The sequence below is a fragment of the Hesperophylax consimilis genome, chromosome 20 (genome assembly GCF_061612785.1).
Source record: "Hesperophylax consimilis isolate HC1 chromosome 20, BYU_Hcon_1.0, whole genome shotgun sequence".
Lineage (NCBI taxonomy): Eukaryota > Metazoa > Arthropoda > Insecta > Trichoptera > Limnephilidae > Hesperophylax > Hesperophylax consimilis.
The window spans coordinates 9190172-9196504 of record NC_142855.1 but is presented as its reverse complement, the minus strand read 5'-3'; the positions used below and the strand labels follow the sequence as shown (position 1 = coordinate 9196504).

At 35.8% G+C, this 6333-nt stretch overlaps 1 long non-coding RNA gene across 1 annotated transcript; it reads left to right on the top strand.

The window, feature by feature from the left end:
- The first annotated feature begins 488 nt into the window (after positions 1–488).
- LOC149414021 (uncharacterized) lies at positions 489–4989 on the top strand. Its single transcript, XR_016304008.1, has 3 exons — positions 489–613; positions 1142–1339; positions 4760–4989. It is a non-coding gene; the product is annotated as an uncharacterized LOC149414021 (long non-coding RNA).
- Positions 4990–6333: the final 1344 nt, after the last annotated feature.

The window sequence follows — 6333 nt, the reverse complement described above, 5'->3', positions numbered from 1 at the left end:
GTTGGGTACACAACAAGGTGCTTGTTTCGTACTTGCAAAGAGTTTATAGCATTCAAAATTAAAGCCTTTCCTGTTGAATAAAACCGATGGCCCCACTCAATTTTTATTCCACATCGAAAAAATTTCGCAATTCAATACAATAAACTTGACGATCCGGAAGCTTTTTTTACAATTTCTGTTTGCTATACACTAGTTTTTACAAAAAAAGTACCATGTTCAGTACCTAACTATTTTTTTATAAGCAATAATCATTAGCCTGAAACACTCATCCATATTGAAAAATCTCCTGATAAAAGATACATGACGCCAACAATGTGGATGAGTGTTTCAGGCTAATAATTATTGCTTATAAAATAATTGTTACCCTTTGTGCTATGCATAAAAAATCTTGCCTTAAAACATTAGTTTACCAAAAAAATAATACCACCTAACTAGTTAAAAATAATTCTTTTCCTAGTCTATGACATACAAATTGTCTATGTATCAGCAAAAAGACATTGCTGAGGTATGCTTTCGCATCTGATAATCGTTTTTTCCTATTAACGAACTGTAATTCAACATAATAATAACGCCCGAAGTACAATCAGTTAACCCATGCTTGTGATAGGTATTGGTAAGTTCAAGCCGAGTATTAATTCACTTTTCAAATTGCTTTCAACTCCAATTACAGCGACAGTTGTCCCTAATCAATCCGAGCGACCTTTGAACTTAAATTTGGTCTTCGGCCAATACATAACACCAATGTGTCCAACTCGACTTAAGTGATGGAATCCATTCGACAAAAGTAAACTCGGCTAACACAAGAATAAGTGTGACGTCTTCTTAAAATAGATTTATTTAAGATTTGACTCGTAGACATTGATCCATATTGGCGGATCTAACTATATTTCCAGTTATTGGAGGAAGACAACTAGAAGATATTGAAATTCGACTAGTTTCGACGTTTCTTTCAACATTTATCTATTGTCGGATTGTAAATCTTCAGGCAGTTGGATTGCAATGTCACTCTTGAGTTTTCACACATTTAAATAAACTTCCAAGTGTTTATATTGCGCATGATGGTAGCATAATATTCTTACAAATATTTAAACATGCAAAAGTGCACACAAATACGTTGCGTTAAGTTAATTTTGTACTTCAGGTCCATTTTTGAGCTTCGATCAGTTACAGTACCAATATGGCAACAGTGCCGTGGATGTTGCCAATCCAGAGAGTGTTACCATCAAGAGAGAACCAGGGACTACGGAAGAAGGCACTGATGTAAAGCCTTATACGTATATAGGCCTCCCAGATGTAAAGCAGGAATGTTTGCTTTATGTGGAGAGTACTCCGACAACCGGTAAGTTGCTATGAAATTGAAAAAAAAATTACATTCACATGTTTGAAATTCTTAGATGGTTTGGGCATGTAGAGCGAAAGAGCAAAGAAAGGAGTGTTAGGAGAGTATTTGATGCGAATGCGAATGGTAGCAGAAGTCGGGGATGCCGAGAAATACATGAATCAGATAGTCGAGTCGGGCCATGTCAAGAGTCAGAATAATAGAAGAGTATGTATGAGATGATTTATGATGTGAATGAGGCAAGAAGTGTGTGGTGTGACCGAGTTGTTTAGCGGTCCATCCTCTGCCAACCCCTACGGAGAAACGGCACGATGGTTAGTTAGTAAGTTAGTTAACAGCTAGTTGTGCATTACCATTTGAACATGTTTTGTTTATTAATATTTTTGGTTGCAACAATAACACAAAATTCGTAAATTTATTTTTATAAAACTTCTTTTTAAAATTATCGAAGAAAGCAAACACTCTGTGGCTTGACATTGTGATGTTTTGGACATCCACAAAAATAAACGATAAATAATAAAATAACGTGCTCTAAAAATTTTTTGTTTAAACAACGACGGAAGATTTATTGACAGACAGGCCTTGAGTAAACAGATTCCCACGGGAAAGGAGACCGGAGCGACAGTCAGGTTTGGAACTTGGGTGGATTGACAGCCCCGAGAAAGGGATACAAATCAGAAGTGTTGTTTGAAATTGCAGTTAATTATTGAATTCAAATGGTATCAGAGAATATTGCGGAATATTGAATTAAAGTGAAAGATTATTGATCCGGTGTTTGTGTGAAGTGAAAGTGATTCGACTCAGTGAGAAAACAATTAATAATAATGACAATAAGGAACAATCGGATAATTTGTAGAGCGCCGTTTTGTAAAAACCCACCTCAGGGGCGCCCGGTGTTGTGCAATCGCGATTGTGTTATAAAGTTGTGTTGATTTAAATGTGTAGTTCAAACTAAATTACTTGTCTTAAAAACATGAAAATAATAAAAATAATGATCGCGTTTTTAAAACAAAGTGAACATATAAAGGCAGGAAGTGTTTAATCGGGCTAAGTTATTGATTTGGCGAGATGGCATTCTATCCACGGAGACCGAAACCCAGAGAATCAAATAGATTATTAACTGTGGGTTCGAATCCTAACAGATTAGGGAGGTACAATTTTATTTACAGGAATATTTAATTACCCTTTTATAAGCGTAGGGAGGAGGTCGAAAATTAAAGTGATTTAGCTATATAGTGTAACCAGGTAAGTTTCACACGAGGATTTGGAGGTGACTAACAGGGTGAGTTTTTATATTATTTATTAAATTTCAGAGGACCCTTTTAATAATAGGATACAACCGAGTTTGCAACGCCTGCAACCCAAATAATCTTCCCATAAGAAGGGATATGCTAGACGCATTGCCAATCAGCTGTGAGCGAGAGACGAGCCAACGACCTTTTCATATATAGGACAAGACGCAGGTACAGTCAGTCAAAGGGGGAAGTTTTGCTAGCGTATGCCGTCCCAAATTGAAAGCGTTCGGATGCAACCAGACGGAACAAAATGAAAACTTTTCTTCTGTTATTTGACTTTTCTAATTTAATACTTTTCATCTATTGTTTGACTTTCTAAGTTACGAATTGGGATGCACGAAAACAAATCTAAAGTCGAAAGAGGGAGATGGTAATCTCCGAAATAAAACTACCAACCGAACAACTTTTCTCAACAGGTATCTTTCGAGAGGTAGGCAGCCTCTTTAAATTAAATGCAAAACATCAAACCAATTATCCGTTTATACCTTACCTGAGAGGATAGGTATTCAGTAGGAGTTACCCATACCTAATACACGAGGATGCTAGTAACCTCATAAAATAAATACTGGAACCAAATATTAAAATACAGACAGTCCTCATCCCAAATTTGGCATATCGAGTAGACCTTACATATATCTCACATGATAATTGGCTGAATGGGTAGGCACACAACCTATCGTTAATAAGCGGGCAAAATGTCGACAAGATCGTCGTGTGTTATATATGTATTGACCTAGAAAGGGATGTAAATCCCCGACGGCGTGGGAGTTACAACGTTTTCTGGAGGTGGCACGTAACTTAGGACCTTGCGTGTCACATTTTCGCGACTAGATTCGTGACAAGGGATGTCATGGTTTTCCCCTTCTACACTCAGTAAAGTAGATTTTCCTGGAGGTGTTTGAGATTGGGGCAATTCTGAAATTGGTGATGAGACCTGGTTTTCTTTATTCTGGCGTGAAGGTTGCCGATTTGGAACAAGGGGAGACCCGGCCGGTTGTGATATCCAGACACGCAGATATCGATCGCCTTGCTCAAATTATCATCCATCAGTTTTGTTTGGTAAGAGGAGGAGTCAATCTTAACTTGAAAAAAATTCATTTCCTTTCCTCTCCTTCCCCTCCCAAAATATATACATGGATGGCGCCGACAACTAACACCATAAATTTATCGTATGTATATCACATATATAAAATCTAACACTTTATTATATTCACATTACCCTACGATAGGTAGAATCGAGTAGCTAGGGGGGGGTGAGCAGGCGACTTAGAAGATAAGGTTTATAAAATGGTTTTGAAAAACAACGGTAATGGATTCAACTCACTCTATCTCAAAAGAACCAAGGGATACCACACAAAACATAAATAACTAGGTTTCTAAACCGAGAAACAAAAACCCAACACAACGTTCGGTGAAGCCTTTTTATACTGAACCGTCACGTGAAATGAGTACGTTCAAGGTCGTACGTCACGTAGACAAACTAGGATGTACACACTTGAAGGGGTGTGTAATAAAGAAAAGACGGCAGGGAGGACCTTCCTACCCCGGATATATATATAACCAAAGCCTTATGGAAAAGTTTCCTATGGGACTTTAATGAAAAATTATCGTAGAAAGAAGTAGAAAGGGCAGATCATTACAACATTATACAAAATGAAAACGTTTTTTTTTGTTGTTTTATACCACTTTTTTTTAATATATACGTCGACCGGTTTCGGTTGTTCCCAACCTTCTTCAGGACAATAAATATATAAACTTTTTAATATTTAAAGTTTATGTATTTATTGTCCTAAAAAATGTTAATATCAACCGAAACCGGTCGACGTATATAATAAAATAAAGTGGTTTCAAACAAAAAACTTTTTCATTTTGTTATTTTTTAAACTTTTGTACCATTATTTTTAAGTTTGGTTTTAAACTACTACTAAAACATAATATTTTAGTTTTTATTCCCATATCGTTTGTTTATACTTCATTATATAGCAAATAAATATGTAATTATAATTTTTATTCCAGGATTATTATAATAATATTTTTTTAAATCTTATTGAATGAAATTTTTTATATTTAGGTCAAGTTTGTTAAAAGTACACCAATTAATAATGCTGTTAAATTTATTTTGTAGACAGATACAATCTTCAGTCTTCAGCGGTTTTAATCATCAACCTCAGCACCAAATTGTAACTATACGGGACGCATGCGATTAACGCGTCAGACAGGGGAGGTAAATACAATCCATCCCAAGGATATCCTATCATCGCCGGATACGCGTCAGCTAGTGATAATAAAAAAATAAAACATCGTAAAAGAAGCGCTTTTAGATGGAAGATTTAATTTATAAAAAACAATTTTGTGTCAACCCAAATTGTCCTACGATAAATACATTTCTTTTTAGCCACCTTGCATTTTTCCTGGTCTTCCTCTGTCTAAATCTGCAGTATTCTCACCGATTTACCAAGCGAGGCATATATTCTATAGATAATGTTGGTCTGTGCTTTATTTTCCAGCTCCATTATATGAGATGGAAGATCGAATTGGAACAAACCGCATAACTTTCAGAATATTTAAAGTTTCTCCCAATAATTGTAATTGAAAATCTACAGGTCTATCTAAAGAGACTGTATGTTGCAATGGTAGTTTATTGACAGCTCGCAGATCAAGATCAAGTCTCTTGTCCATTATTGGAGTAATTTTATTTTTTCTGGCAAGTGTTTGCAGTTTGCATCACAACCAACTGAACATTTTTTTCAGTGTTACGATTTTCGTCATCCAAAAGGGAATACACAGCATTTTCTCATGGCTCTTGAACGAGCATTTTATGTTTTTACAATTAACATCATCATTATAGCGGCAGAAATGGGGAGAGGTAAAATAGCAGTAGGAGGGAAGGAGCAGATGAAAAAGATATATTAATTTGAGTTTTCCTATATAAAAAGTTGAAAATATATCAAACTGGGAGTAGTGTCGTGTTAAGTTTTGATGGATTTTATCAATATTTTTATTAATTTCAGATTAATTATAGACTTTGTAGCAGTCTTGCTTGTTAGTTCCTACCGTATGCGGCTGACAGCATTCTCAAGTTGCCGTTTTGGATTTGCGAGCTACTAGTCTAATGAGCGCTGTGGATCGTTGGAATTTGTTCCGTCGGTTGTGGCGAGATACTCGGGGGACACGGGACGTTTATGAAGGCTTGCCGACCTTGGCGGACTTAGGATATACGTAAAATGCCTTTCAAATTGAGATTGATTTTTTATACTTTAGTATCTTAGGGATTACTCTGTTAATTATATAAATTTTGTTCAGAATTAAGTGATTCTGAGCTGGCGCCCATTAAATTCACTAAAGCATCATTTTATCCAATGGTAAATTCAACTGTTATGACTTGCATTTTGTCAACTATACTCGACACACCGTGAGAGTTAAAGCTTTTATAATGAGTCTCTTGCTTAATATTAACTTCCTAGAGATGTGTAGTAACAGAATTTTATATAATAAATGTCAAAGTTGTTAATAGAGTTTTTATTACTGGTGCACAAAATTATTCTACCCACATGTAACATCGAGTTCCCTTTTAGGGAATTGGACCCACCCTTTCCCGACGGCTGTGTGAGGAAACTGATTGTTTAACCTCCTTAGCCGCACACGTCAGGACTATATTTTTTTTGTAAAAAGAAGCTAAATTTATTTTAAAACGATTCT